A 14,154-nucleotide genomic window follows, 5' to 3' on the forward strand; every position below is an offset into this window, starting at 1 on the left:
TGTGAACATGTTGGTGTGTCGGGGGACTGCCAAACCCAGAGAGGGCAGGGAAGCTCGGTGCTCCCCCCACCCATGCCTTGCTCTATGCATCTCCTCCATTTTGCTGTTCCTGGGTTGCATCCATTATAATAAATCAGTAATAATAGGCAAAGTGCTTTCCTGGGTTCTGTGTGTCATTTCACTGAACTATCAAACCTGGTGGGTAGGCCACAGGGACATCTAAATTGGTAATCAGCCAGGAAGAAGTATGCATCACCTGGGGGCCCCATTTGTGTGCTGGGATCTTAGTGGCAGCAGTCTTGTGAGACTAAGCCCTTAACCTGTGAAATCTGAGCTAACTCTGAATAGTGAATGTCAGAACTGAATCAAATTGGACACCCAGTTGCTTTCAGAGAATTTCAGAATTAGTTGGTATTGGAAAAGAGACTGTGTATTTGATGCCAGAGGGAAAAACTAACCAACTACCACATAGAATTGTTATAAGGATTAAATAAAATAACTTGTGACACCCAATGAGTGACTAATAAAAAGCAGCTATTATTATTAGTTGCATGACTGTGCTTCTTCCATAGTTCCCAAATCACACCCAATGACTTCTGCTGAACCTGGAACCCTGCCTGGAACCCAAACCAGCTTGGCTAGGTCCCTCAGTCTCCATCTACCTCTAGCCACTTCTTTTCTTCTTGAACTAGATCTGTCTCTCTCTCTCCCAAGCTACTAGCTGAAATCTAGCTGAAAATGGTAGACATCCATTTTCATCCATCTACCCCAAAACATGCTACTGCCATTTGCCTAACTCCTTTTTTTTTTTTTGGTGATAAAGAAAAGGAGCCTTTATTCAAAAACTACACAACTTTGGAATAACAGCTTTCCACATGCATCAGGCACTTAGGCCTATCAATTAAGGCTAAACTCTTTAACTCTTTACTTATAGCTTTAATCACTTAAACCTATTAAGACTAAACTCTTTCACACCTGAGTTTTATCATTTCCCCTGTTAGTTTTCATTATATTATTTCTATAGGGTTAGTTTACAAACTGAAATGGCACAAGATACAAAAGCTACACGAGTTTGGTATTTCTACCTGTGCTAGTAGGCCCAAACCATCATATGAGAGAACCTGTGGACATAAATACCTGCCCAGGTCAAGGTGAAATTTACCCCACCTCTTTAGATGCTGGGGTTTGGATAGCTGGCTATCCTCCTTAAACAAGAGGCTTAACCCTGGTCCAGCTCAATCTTGGCCTCCTACCTTATCCTGCTGAATCTCAGCATGCCTCACAACTGAGCACATATGGGCTTGACTTAAAAGGCAGAACAAAACAGTAAATTAATGGTGGTCTCCCAACTTTCAGAGCAACTTACACTCCTAAAGGTCTTAATATTGACTTCATGAAGAATTTAAGACTATGTATATACTAATGTTACTGGGATGTGCAATAAAGTCACCTTTTGTCTCTAAAAATTACAGATGTGTTCCATGTTTTCATATATTACCAGAGGTTTTTGACTTCTTTTTGAGAGTCTAGATACTCCAGAAAAAAAAATTTGAATGCCATACTTTCTGCTGACACCCCAGGGGAAAAGTGCATAGAAAGAACCATTGAGACCATCATAACCCCCCTGCAACAAGAATCTATTTGTCTGAGACCACCACAGCAGGCAGAATGAATGGTACTTCTCTGTTGATTTTCTTAAGAATCCTAATCCAATTACCTTCAGCTCCCAAAGGTAAAATAAAACTTTCCTGGACAAAGATAGAAGTTTAATTCATTCGGACAAGTAAAGTCTGTTAAATCCAAAACCAAACCCCAAACCATCCTGCATATGTATCTTTCTTTATATAACAGACTTGTTTCTAAATGTGCTGCATGTGAAAAGGTCTTTTTAAAAATAAATTGACCCATATTTTAAGCACACCAGAGGAGCTTGCTATTTAAAGAAATCTCTGTGAGTCATTTTATAGAGCAAATAACCACCCATTAATTTATTAGTGAAATCTGATTTCCACACATTGCTTTTACTTTAAGAGAAAAATGGTAACATACTTTCTACTGATTCCCAGAAGCACACACTCATGACCAATAGGTAATGCCAGAATCTTGCCGTCCCCACATTATAGGTACAATCAGCTGAAAAATCTGTCTCTGCTCCTGGTCACTGACTCATAGTGCTGGAATCTGAAAGGGCCTTGGAGATCAGGATCTCACTCTGTAACATATCTAAAAGGAGCGTCAACCCCATGGTCAGGATCACAAAAGATGACGAAGCTGACCAGAAAGGCATTTTTATGTCAGATTCCAAGCACACAGATCATATACAAGATAAAGGTAAGCTGGGCACATGTACCAAAGGGTCACCGAAGATGACTTCAGGACATTCACATGCTACTGCAATCATTTATATGCAAGCAGGCAAACATACACCAGAGTTCCCAGAAAACTGCAGCCGAAGTATCTATTGGGGGTGTCCTGGAGCTAGAAGGGAGACAGCACCAGCTCAATTTAGGGTTACTAATCTGGGAAACATTTACAAGGAACAAGATAGAGGAAGAAAGTTGTCGCTTCCTTTCCCAGGCAGCCAGTCACCTGCCATATTCATAGCCCTAAGCTTTTCTATTTTTCACAATTTCTATATACTTTGACACCTCAGAAGCCGCAGGTATTCAAAAGCCACACACTTCCTCTCACCTATTTCTCTCCCTGCTCACAGCCTACCCAATAAACAAACTCTTCAGTTTCCTCATCTTCATTAACATACACCCGACTCAAACTATGGAGATAATTTTGTCTAAAGAGGAATATACTTTGAGGATTTATGTATCTGCTCCCTCCTTCCATCAAGGATTTAGGATAGCTTTCACTTAAAAACACAATACAACAGAAGGGAAATATAAATACAAGCTAACATTTATGATGAAACAATTTTATAATGTTAATTTTAAGGGGTTGGGAGTGGGGGAGGAGACTAAAGCAATATGAATCATCTATGGAGCTTTTCTGGTGATCTGGGTACAGAGATAAAGTTTAGAAAATCCTGGAAAATAAGTGGTTCATTTATGACTTGGACTCTCTGAAATATCTATCAACTGTCTCATCAGGCTTTTGCTGGGAGAACAAGGGTATGCCTGGAATGGCATATAATTGGGGAGGGAGATTTCACCTTAGGCAGTATATAATTAACTGCCAAACTGAGTGGCAGACAGTGCTAGTCAGTGATCAGAGGTGGAGAGATCAGTGGGCACTGTAGTGACTGCAAAAGGTTTCCTGGAGCAGCCAGGGAAGAGGCTGGGATTCTCTACTGCTCTCTGACACTGAAGGTAAAGCTTCTCTTATTTTCTACCACTGTTACTCAGTGATCAAGCCTACCCTCCCAGAGCCCTGGCAGAAAAGCAGGCCTACTTCCCATCCAGTTATCCAGGGAATAAATGAACATTCACTCATGAAAATTCCAGGGAATTAAATATAAATCTTAACACAAAAAAGATACAAACATTTGGCCATTTTGGGTCCAGAGGGGCATTGCTCTATCACATATGTTGGTAATTATAGTTACATGTCCTTCACTGGAGGAAAGCAACTGCTGCTAAAATGAGCTACTCTTGTCTGTAGCCCAGGTAAATTGCACCTACAAGTTGTTTAGCTGAACCAACTCTTGGCAAAACTGATACTCAAGAGTCCTGGGATGCATATGGGGTCATAGGCTGATTCCATGCCCAATCTGTGTCTCTGTCTAAAGACTCCATTTCTCACCCTACCTGAATTGGCCTCACTGAGTCCACTCATATTTATACACATACCCAGTACAGTTCTCTCCAGAAAGATATAAAATACAAAGACTTTCAGTAATTTTTAAAAATAGGTAACATCTCTAACATGCCAAGAACTGTTCTAAGCTCTTTACATGTATAGTCATTTAATCCTCATGCAGTAAACAGTGCTATTATTGCCCATTTCACAGATGAGGAAATTTGAGGCACAGAGAAGTAAAGGAACTTTCTTCTAATTGTGCCCTAGCTTTCACAATTAGTACATGGCAAGCCTCAGTTCCAAGCCAAGCTATGTGCCTCCAGACTCTGCCTTTTTTAAAGATTTTATTTATTTATTTTTCGAGAGAGAGGAAGGGTGGGAGATAGAGGGAGAGAGAAACATCAATCAGTTACCTCACCTACACACCCTGACCAGGGTTCAAACCAGGAATATTTCACTTTGTGGGACGAGGCCCAACCAACTGAATCACACTGGTCAGGGTCTGATCTATAGAGCAGGAGGCAAAGGAGTATCCTGTGTCACCCACATTGGCTCAGGTAGCATATAACATACAACCCAGATAGCAGGACTATTCTCAGGAGAACACAGACTAGGCTCTCAACTACATGGTATGATTTGAGAAAAACTGAGCACAATCTCTTGTCCAAAATGTTTACCAGCTCCTGTGAAATTATCCCAAATTTTCATCATTAGAAAGTCACTTCTTTACTTCTTACAGGCTTTTTCTGTTTTCAAGATCCCCTATGAAAAAGTAAATATCACTGGGCAAGGTAATGCCTTCAATAATTATTGAGCACCTACAGTGTGATTTAAAAAGCACATTGGACATGCAGTCACAAGGGTTGGGTTTTATTACCTGTGTGACCTTGGGCAAGACACTTAACTACTTTTTTAAGTATATTTTATTGATTCTGCTATTACAGTTGTCCCATCTTTTCTCCCCTTTATTCCTGTCTTCCCTGTACCTCCCTCCCACCAGCACTTCCCCTCCCCTTAGTTCATGTCTATGGATTGTATATATAAGTTGTCTTCTACATTTCCTGTACTATTCTTAACCTCCCCCTGTCTATTTTCTACCTACCATTTATGCTTCTTATACCCTGTACCTTTTCCCCATCCCCCGATGATAACTCTATGTGATCTCCATTTCTGTGACTCTGTTCCTGTTCTAGTTGTTTGCTTATTTTTTTTTTTTGTTTCTTAGGTTCAGATGTTGATAGCTGTGAGTTTGTTGTCATTTTATTGTTCATATTTTTGATCATCTTTTTTTTTCTCAGACAAGTCCCTTTAACATTTCATATAATAAGGGCTTGGTGATGATGAACTCCTTTAACTTGGCCTAATCTGGGAAGCACTTTATCTGCCCTTCTAATCTAAATGAGAGCTTTGCTGGATAATCTTGGATGTAGGTCCTTGCCTTTCATGGTTTCAAATACTTCTTTCCAGCCCTTTCTTGCCTGCAAGGTTTCTTTGGAGAAATCAGTTGATAGTCTTAAGGCAGGGGTGTCAAACTTATTTTCACCAGGGGCCACATCAGTGTCATGGTTGCCTTTAAAGTGCCGAATGTAATTTTAGGACTGTATAAATGTAACTACTCCTTAACTAGGGGCAAGGAGCTCGGCACTGCCACTGGGTAGAAATAAAGTACTGGACTAGATAAAACAAGGCAGAGGCTGGATTCAGCCCTTGGGCCTTGTGTTTGCCATCTCTGTCTCAATGGAACTTCTTTGTAACTGTTTCCTTTTCTCTCACTGATTTTAAGATTCTCTCCTTATCTTTCATCTTGGGTAATGTAATTATGATGTGCCTTGGTCTGTGCTTTCCTTGGGTCTAACTTCTCTGGGGCTTTCTGAGCTTCCTGGACTTCCTGGAAGTTTATTTCCTTCTCCAGATTAGGGAAGTTCTCATTTATTATTTGTTCAAGTAAGTTTTCAATTTCTTGCTGTTCCTTTTCTCCTTCTGGCACCATTATGATTTACATGTTGGAACATTTGAAGTTGTTCTGGATGGTTCCTAATTGTTTTGAATTCTTATTTCTTCATTTTGTTCTGGTTGATGTTTCTTTCTTCTTTCTGGTCCAAATCATTGATTTAAGTCCTGGTTTCCTTTCCTTCACTGTTAGTTCCCTGTGTATTTTACTTTATTTCACTTTGCATAGCCTTCACTTTTTCCTCTGTTTTGCAACCATACTCAACCATTTCTGTAAGAATCCTGAATACCAGTGTTTTGAACTCTGTATATCTGATAGGGTGGCTATTTAGTCATCGCTTAGGTCTATTTTTGGATTTTTGATCTGCTCTTCCATTTGGGTCATATTTCTTTGTCTTGGCATACTTGTTACATTTGAAGAGGCAAAGCCTTAGGTATTTGCCAGGGCAGGGCAACTCACGCTGCTGCATTGTGGTGCTGTATGTGGGGGAGGGGTCTGAGAGGGAACAATGCTGCTTCCTGGGCTCTCGACTGGCTTTCAGTCACTTCCCCCTCTACCCACAAGCAAATTGGGCCCTTCTGGTGCTGATTCCCAGGTGGGTGGATTTGTGTACATTCTAGGACTCTGGGAGTCTCTCCAATGAACTCTTCTGTGAGGCTGGGAGTTTCTTCTACTACCACAACCCCCAGAGATTTTTAGAGCAAGAAGTTTTAAGGCTTTCTTTTCCTGCACTGGAACCCTGCATTGCATGGTTTGTCTGACTCCCCAGTTGTTCCTCCCAGTTTATTTACATGCAAATGTGGGACCACCTGATCCACCAGCTACCGCCTCATCTACCCAACCCTCTAGCTGCTGCCTTGCTGCACATCCTCTCTGCCTCAGCTGCCTGTCTCTGCCCCAGCTGCCTGTCTCTGCCCCTCCTACCACTCTGAATGAATGTTTCTTCTTAAATTCCTTGGTTGTCTGACTTCCATACAGTTCAATATTTTTGGCAGTTCTGGTTATTTTTTGTTTTTAAATTTGTTGTTGTAGGAAGGGAAGATGGCTGCATGGTAGGAGGGAGCAGATTCCATTCCCCCCTACAAACAGGAGAAAAAAACTAGAGCAAACAGCCAACAGTACCCCAGCATATATGAAGATAGGAGATCAAAAATTGTAGCGGACATTGAAAAACCAGACTGTAAGGAGAGTGCTTCAGGAAAATAGGGACCAGAGATCAGTGGGGGAACCAGGGAGGTTGCAGCCCCAGGCCCCGCACTCCCCAGTTTGCCTCAGGGCACTGGGGAGAGAGCTGGGTCAACTGCTCCCTCCCCAGCCAAACAAGAATTGAGCAACACCGGGGGAGGCCTGGTTGCTTGAAGGCACACAGAGGGGAGTGATGACTGAGGGGCAATCACACAGGGGCTGTCAGCACACACACATAGCCCTGAGAGGAGTGTGCACCAGAGCCTTGTGATACAAAGGGCGACCTGTCCATGTGCCTGCATCCACAACCCAGAGAGAGTGTGGTTTTGTGGAAGAACCGGAGCTCACAGCCATGAACACAGAAAAGGCATGGGCGCTCCGCAGGATCTTCCGTGTCCACGGCCGTGAACTCAGGGGAAGTGCATGCCACTCAAGAGCCCCAGAGCCCACACCCATGAACCCCGGAGCACACAGTGGTGAGTTCATGAGCTCAGGAGAACATGCTTAGGAAGGCCCAGATACCACACCCAGGGCCCTGCAGAGAGGGACCAGACTGGCTCTGGGGAGAATGCACGGCTAGCCCTGGGGAAAGTACAAGAGAGGCTAAGTGCTAGACAAGAAGGCAGAAAAGGGATACCAATCGCCCCTCAGCCTGCTGAAGGCAGCAAAACCAGAAAAGCCAGTTTGACCAGTTTGAAACCAACAAAAGGTTTTTTTCTTTGATTGTTTGATTTTCTCTTTTTTTTCTAAGCTACTTTTTATTTTTTAATTCTTATTATTTTTATGTCTCTCAATTCCTTATGCTTCTCTTCCTTTCTTTCTCTCTTTGTTTCTTTGTTTCTTTCTTTCTGGTGTTATTCCTTCTTCCTTTCTTTCCAATTTTATCTCTTCTTCCTTCCATCCTCTGCTTTTTTCCTTCTTTTTTTTTTGAACTTGCAAGTTACTGCATATTTATTATCATTTTTTCATTATTCTTACATTTTTTATTTTAATAATATTTTGGTATTCCTCTTCTTTCTGTATAGTCTTCTTTGCTTGGCTGGTTATATCGTATCATTTGACAGGTTTCTCCTGTTATCTCATTCATAGTGTATTGCTAATTTACTGTCCTTCGTTTGTGTTCCATTAGTACACTACTCAAGGTTCTATATTCCCTTTTCTTGTTATCTAGATCTCATAGATTCTGTCAAATGATTGTTGCTCTAATATTAGTGTAAATAAGAGCTATTCCATACAATTGTAAACACTACACAACACCCCTCCCAGATCTTAGTCCACTTCACAGTTTCCCGAACTCTATTCCTGCAGTGATTAACTCTATTCTCTCACACACTACACCTATTTACTATACTTTACTCTCACCCTACCTCAGAATCTGATCTCACTGCTTTCTAGATCCAACTCACAATACTTCCCTCCCCAACAGGAGTCCTATCTTCTTTCCATCCCTTCTAAAAATTGGCTAGTTGGGTGGAAGATCACGGTTAATATTATACATAGCCAAAGGATCTCCTATCTCTTCCCTACTGGCTACTAATATAAATATCATAGAATACTCTCTTGCTGTCTTAAACCATTTTCCCTTACCCCTCCAAATGATCACAAAAAAGAGTAGGGAGAAGCTGTGAACACCAGGATACCCGAAGGAGACTGCACCACTGAATATCACACGTATTCTACTGCAGAAGTTCACACCATAAACCCATGGAACCAGAACAGATCAATTTAAGAAACAGAGGCTAACAAGAAGAGTCTCACGAACAATCAGAAGACAAAGAAACAATCCCCAAATGAAGGGAAAGAAGGAAGCCTCAGAAAGAATGCTAAATAAAATAGAAGCAACTCAACTATCATATACTGAGGTCAAAGAAATGATTATCAGGAAGACCAACGAGCTTACAATGAGCTATGAGAAACTACAGGGAAACTACAACAAACTCACTGCAAACTATGTCGACATGAAAAAGGAAATAAAAACTATCAACAAGGGCCAAGAGGAAATGAAGTATACAATTTCTGAACTGAAGAACACAGCAGAAGGTATCAAAAGCAGGATCAATGAAGCAGAAGATCGGATCAGCAAGTTGGAGGACAAAGTAGGAAAAAAAAAACACCCCAAAAGAGACAGAAAAGGAAAAGAGGCTCAGAAAGAATGAAGAGGGATTAAGAGAAATGCAAGACAATATGAAACATAGTAATATCAGTATAATAGAGATACCAGAAGGAGAAAAAGAAAAGCAAGAGATAGAAAACATATTTGAAAAAGTAATGATGGAAAACTTCCCTAATTTGATGAGCAAAAAAGCCACACAAATCCAGGAAACACAGAGAGCCCCAATCAAGAGGAACCCAAAGAGGCCCACCTCAAGACACATCATAATTAAAATGGCAAAATTTCAAGACAAAGAGAGAATCTTAAAGGCAACAAGGGAGAAACAGGAAGTACCATACAAGGGAGCCCCAATAAGGCTAGCAGCTGACTTCGCAATGGAAACACTCTAAGCCAGAAGAGAATGACAAGAAATATTCCAAGTAATGAGAACCAGAGGCTGCAACCAAGGCTACTTTACCCAGCAAGGCTCTCAATCAAGATAGAAGGCCAAATGAGAAGCTTCCCAGACAAAACAAGTCTAAAAGAATACACCTCCACCAAACCAGCTCTGCAAGACATGCTAAAGGGACTGCTTTAAGGAAAGGAAGGAAGAGAGAGAGAGAAAGAGGAACACAGGTATACAACTGGCAATGAATAAGTACCTATCAGTAATAACCTTAAAGGTAAATGGATTAAATGCTCTAATCAAAAGACATAGAATATCTGAATGGATAAAAAAGCATGACCCACACATATGCTGCCTACAAGAGACCCACCTCAGTATAAAGACCTACACAGGCTGTAAGTAAATGTCTGGAAACAAATCTTCCAAGCAAACAGACAGGGAAAAAAAGCCAGGGTAGTCTGATAATACTCAAACTACTTTTTTGTCTGATAATACTCATATCAGACAAAATAGAGTTCCGAAAAAGTGCCATAAAAAGAGACCCAGAAGGTCACTTTATAATACTCAAGGGAAGAATCCACTAAGAAGACATAACATTGTAAATATATATATGTACCCAACATAGAAGCACCCAAATACATAAAGAAAATCTTAAGGGACTTCAAGAAAGATATTGACAGCAACACAATTACAGTGGAGATTTTAACACCCCACTATCAAAGATGGACAGATCTTCCAAACAAAATATCAACAAAGATATTGTGGCATGTAACAAGGCCCTAGATGAAATGGACTTAACTGATACATAGAGAGAGAGCTCTCTATCTCAAAGAATCTAAATACACATTCTTTTCAAATGCACATGGAACATTTTCAAAGATAGACTACATGACAGGACACAAAACAAGCCCCAGTAAATTAAAGAAAATTGAAATCATATTAAGCATCTTCTCAGGTCACAAGGGAGTGAAACTAGAAACCAACCTCGAGGAAAAAAAAAACCAAAATACTCAAAATCATGGAGATTAAATAGCATGCTATTAAACAATGTATGGGTAAAGAATGAAATTAGGGTAGAAATCAAAAACTTTCAGGAAACAAATGAAAATGAACACACGACAACCCAAAACTTATGGGACACAGTGAAGGCAGTCCTGAGAGGGAAGTTCATAGCTATACAGGCCTACCTAAAACAGACAGAAACATTTCAAACAAACAACCTAACACTATATCTACAAGAACTCAAAGAACAACAACAAAGACAGCCCAGAGCAAGTAGAAGGCAGGAAATAACCAAGATCAGAGCAGAATTAAATGACATAGACACTAAAAGCACAATTCTAAGGATCCATGAATCCAGGAGCTGGTTCTTTGAAAAGATAAACAAAATCCACAAGCCTTTAAGCAGACTCATCAAGAAAAAGGGAGAGGACCCAAATAAACACAATCAGAAATGAAAGAGGTAAGATTACAACTGATACCACAGAAATACAAAGGATTGTAAGAAATTACTACAAAGAAGTGTATGCCAAGAAATTTGAAAACCTAGGTGAAATGGACAACTTTCTAGAAAAATATAATCTTCCAAAACTCAATGAAGAAGAAGCAGAAATCCTGAACAGACCAATAACAGCAAATGAAATTGAAGCAGTAATAAAAAAAAAATTGCTAACACACAAAAGTCCAGGTCCAGATGGTTTCATAGGAGAATTCTACAAAGCATTTAAGGAAGAGCTAACCCCTATCCTTCACAGACTATTCCAAAAAATCCTAAATGATGGAACACTCCCAAACTCTTTTTATGAAGCCAGTATCATCCTAACCCCAAAAGCAAATAAAGACACAACAAAGAAAGAAAACTTCAGGCCAATATCGCTGGTGAACATCAATGCTAAAATCCTCAACAAAATATTGGCAAACCGCATCCAGCAATACATTAAAAAGATCATCCACCATGACCAAGAGGGATTCATCCCAGGAATGCAAGGATGGTTCAATATTCACAATTCAGTAAATGTAATACATCACATAAACAAAAGCAAAGACAAAAATCACATGATCATATCGATAGATGCAGAAAAAGCATTTTATAAGTACAGCACCCATTTATGATAAAAACACTCACCACATGGGAAGAGAGGGAGCATTCCTCAACAGAATAAAGGCCACATATGAGAAACTTACAGCCAACATCATACTCAATGGGCAAAAACTAAAATCTTTTCCACTAAGATCAGGAGCAAGACAAGGTTGTCCACTTTCACCACTTCTATTCAATATAGTATTGGAAGTTTTAGCCACAGCAATCAGACAAGAAAAGGAAATAAAAGGCATCCAAATCAGAAAGAAGGAAACAAAACTGTCACTGTTTGCAGATGACATGATAGTGTACATAGAAAACCCTACAGATTCCACCAAAAAAAAAATGCTCGATCTAATAAATGAACTTGGCAAAACAGCAGGATACAAAGTCAATATCCAGAAATCAAAGGCATTTTTGTACACCAACAATGAAACAGCTGAAGCAGAAATGAAGAAAAAAAATCCCACTTGATATAGCAAAAAGAAAAACAAAATACCTAGGAATAAATCTAACCAAGGAGGTAAAAGACCTGTATACAGAAAAGTACACAACACTGAAGAAAGAAATCAAGGAAGACACAAAGAAATGGAAACATATATCGTGTTCATGGATCAGAAGAATTAACATCACCAAAATGTGCATATTACCCAAAGCAATTTACACATTCAATGCAATACCTATTAAAGTACCAATGGTATATATTACAGACATAGAACAAACACTTCAAAAATTTATATGGAACCATAAACAAATTCAAATAGCTGCTGCGATTTTTAGAAAGAAGAGAAAAGTAGGAGGGATCACAATACCTGATACTAAACTGTATTACAAGGCCACTGTAATCAAAGCAGCCTGGTACTAGCATAAAAACAGGCACATGGAGCAATAGAACAGAACACAGAGCCCAGAAATAAACCCAAGTCTCCATGGTCAATTAAAATGTTTGACAAAGGGGACAGCAACATAAAATGGGGTAAAAATAGCTTCTTCAACAAATGGTGTTGGGAGAACTAGAGAGCTATGTGCAAAAAAATGAAACTTGAGCACCAACTTACACCATACACAAAAATAAATTCAAGGTGGATAAAAGACTTAAATATAAAACGTGACACCATTAAAGTCCTAGAGGAGAACATAGGCAGGAACATTTCAGATATTTCATGCAGAAACTTTTTTACTGACATGTCCCCTAGAGCCAGGGACATAAAGGAAAGAATAAACAAATGGGATCACATCAAAATAAAGAGCTTATGCATGGCTAAAGAAAACAGTATTAAAATAAAAAGAGAACCAACTGTATGGGAAAACATATTTACCAATGATACCTCAGACAAGGGTTTAATCTCCAAAATATATAAAGAACTTACACCACTCCATTCTAAGAAGACAAGCAACCCAATTAAAAATTAAGCAAAGGACTTGAACAGACACTTCTCCAAGGAGGACACACAGAGGATCCAGAGACACATGAAAAGATGCTCAATATCACTAGCTATCAGAGAGATGCAAATTAAAACCACAATGAGATACCAGTTCACACCAGTCAGAATGGCCATCCAGAACAAAGCAACAAACGACAAGTGTTGGAGTGGTTGTGGAGAAAAGGGGACCCTAGTGCACTGTTGGTAGGATTGCAGACTAGTACAACCACTATGGAAAACAGTATGGAACTTCCTCTGAAAACTAAAAATGGATCTGCCTTTTGACCCAGCAATTCCACTGCTGGGACTTTATCCTAAGAACACTAAAACACCAATCCAAAAGAACCTATGCACCCCAGTGTTCATAGCAGCACAATTTACAATAGCCAAGTGCTGGAAGCAACCTAGGTGCCCATCAGTAAATGAATGGATCAAAAAACTATGGTACATGTACACAATGGAATTCTGTGCAGCAGTAAGAAAGAAGGAGTCCCTACCCTTTGCAACAGCATGGATGGAGCTGGAAAGCATTATGCTTAGCAAAATAAGCCAGGAGGTGAAAGACAAATACCATATGATCTCAGCTTTAACAGGAACCTAAATAACAAAACAAATGAACAAGCAAAATATAACCAAAGATACTGAAATAGAGAACAGGCTGACAGTGACCAGAGGGGAGAGGGAAGGGAATTTCAGGGGAATTTCAGGGGAGAATGGGAAGGGTTTACAGGAACAAATATAAAGGACACATGGACAAAAACTGGCGGGGGGGGTGGAAATGGGAGGGAGGTGGGGAGGGATGGCTGAGTGGGCTGGGATGGGAGTAAAGAACAGAAAACTGTACTTGAACAATGATTAAAATAATATTAAAAAGAAATTTGTTGTTGTCCTTCTTTTGGTTGTACAAGGAGCTAAAGTATATCTACCTATGCCTCCATTTTGGCCAGAAGTCATAATGTCTACAAGACAGTTAACTTCTCTGAGTCTCGATTTATCTGTTAAATGGCAATGCTCACACCTAATGCAACTCCCTCATAGGGTTGCTGTGGGAATATAAGTGTTGCAAAAGCATTTTGCAGACTTTAAAAGACTATACAACTATAGGGTGGTACTATGATCAGCTAAACTTCTGGTAAGATTAGATAAGTTAATTGACAACCAGAGAAATGTATGCAACTAGTTTAAGATGAACAGACAGAAAAAGCATAGTCCAAAATGTATTATGGCAATTCAAAACAGCCTGGGTAAAACAGCAATTCAGCCTGG

At 39.9% G+C, this 14,154-nt stretch overlaps 1 pseudogene; it reads left to right on the top strand.

Annotated features, from left to right (window-relative positions):
• The first annotated feature begins 2,243 nt into the window (after nt 1–2,243).
• Nucleotides 2,244–14,154, top strand: part of LOC114505526 — a 98,903-nt pseudogene continuing 86,992 nt past the window's right edge.

Source organism: Phyllostomus discolor, chromosome X, assembly GCF_004126475.2.
Source record: "Phyllostomus discolor isolate MPI-MPIP mPhyDis1 chromosome X, mPhyDis1.pri.v3, whole genome shotgun sequence".
Lineage (NCBI taxonomy): Eukaryota > Metazoa > Chordata > Mammalia > Chiroptera > Phyllostomidae > Phyllostomus > Phyllostomus discolor.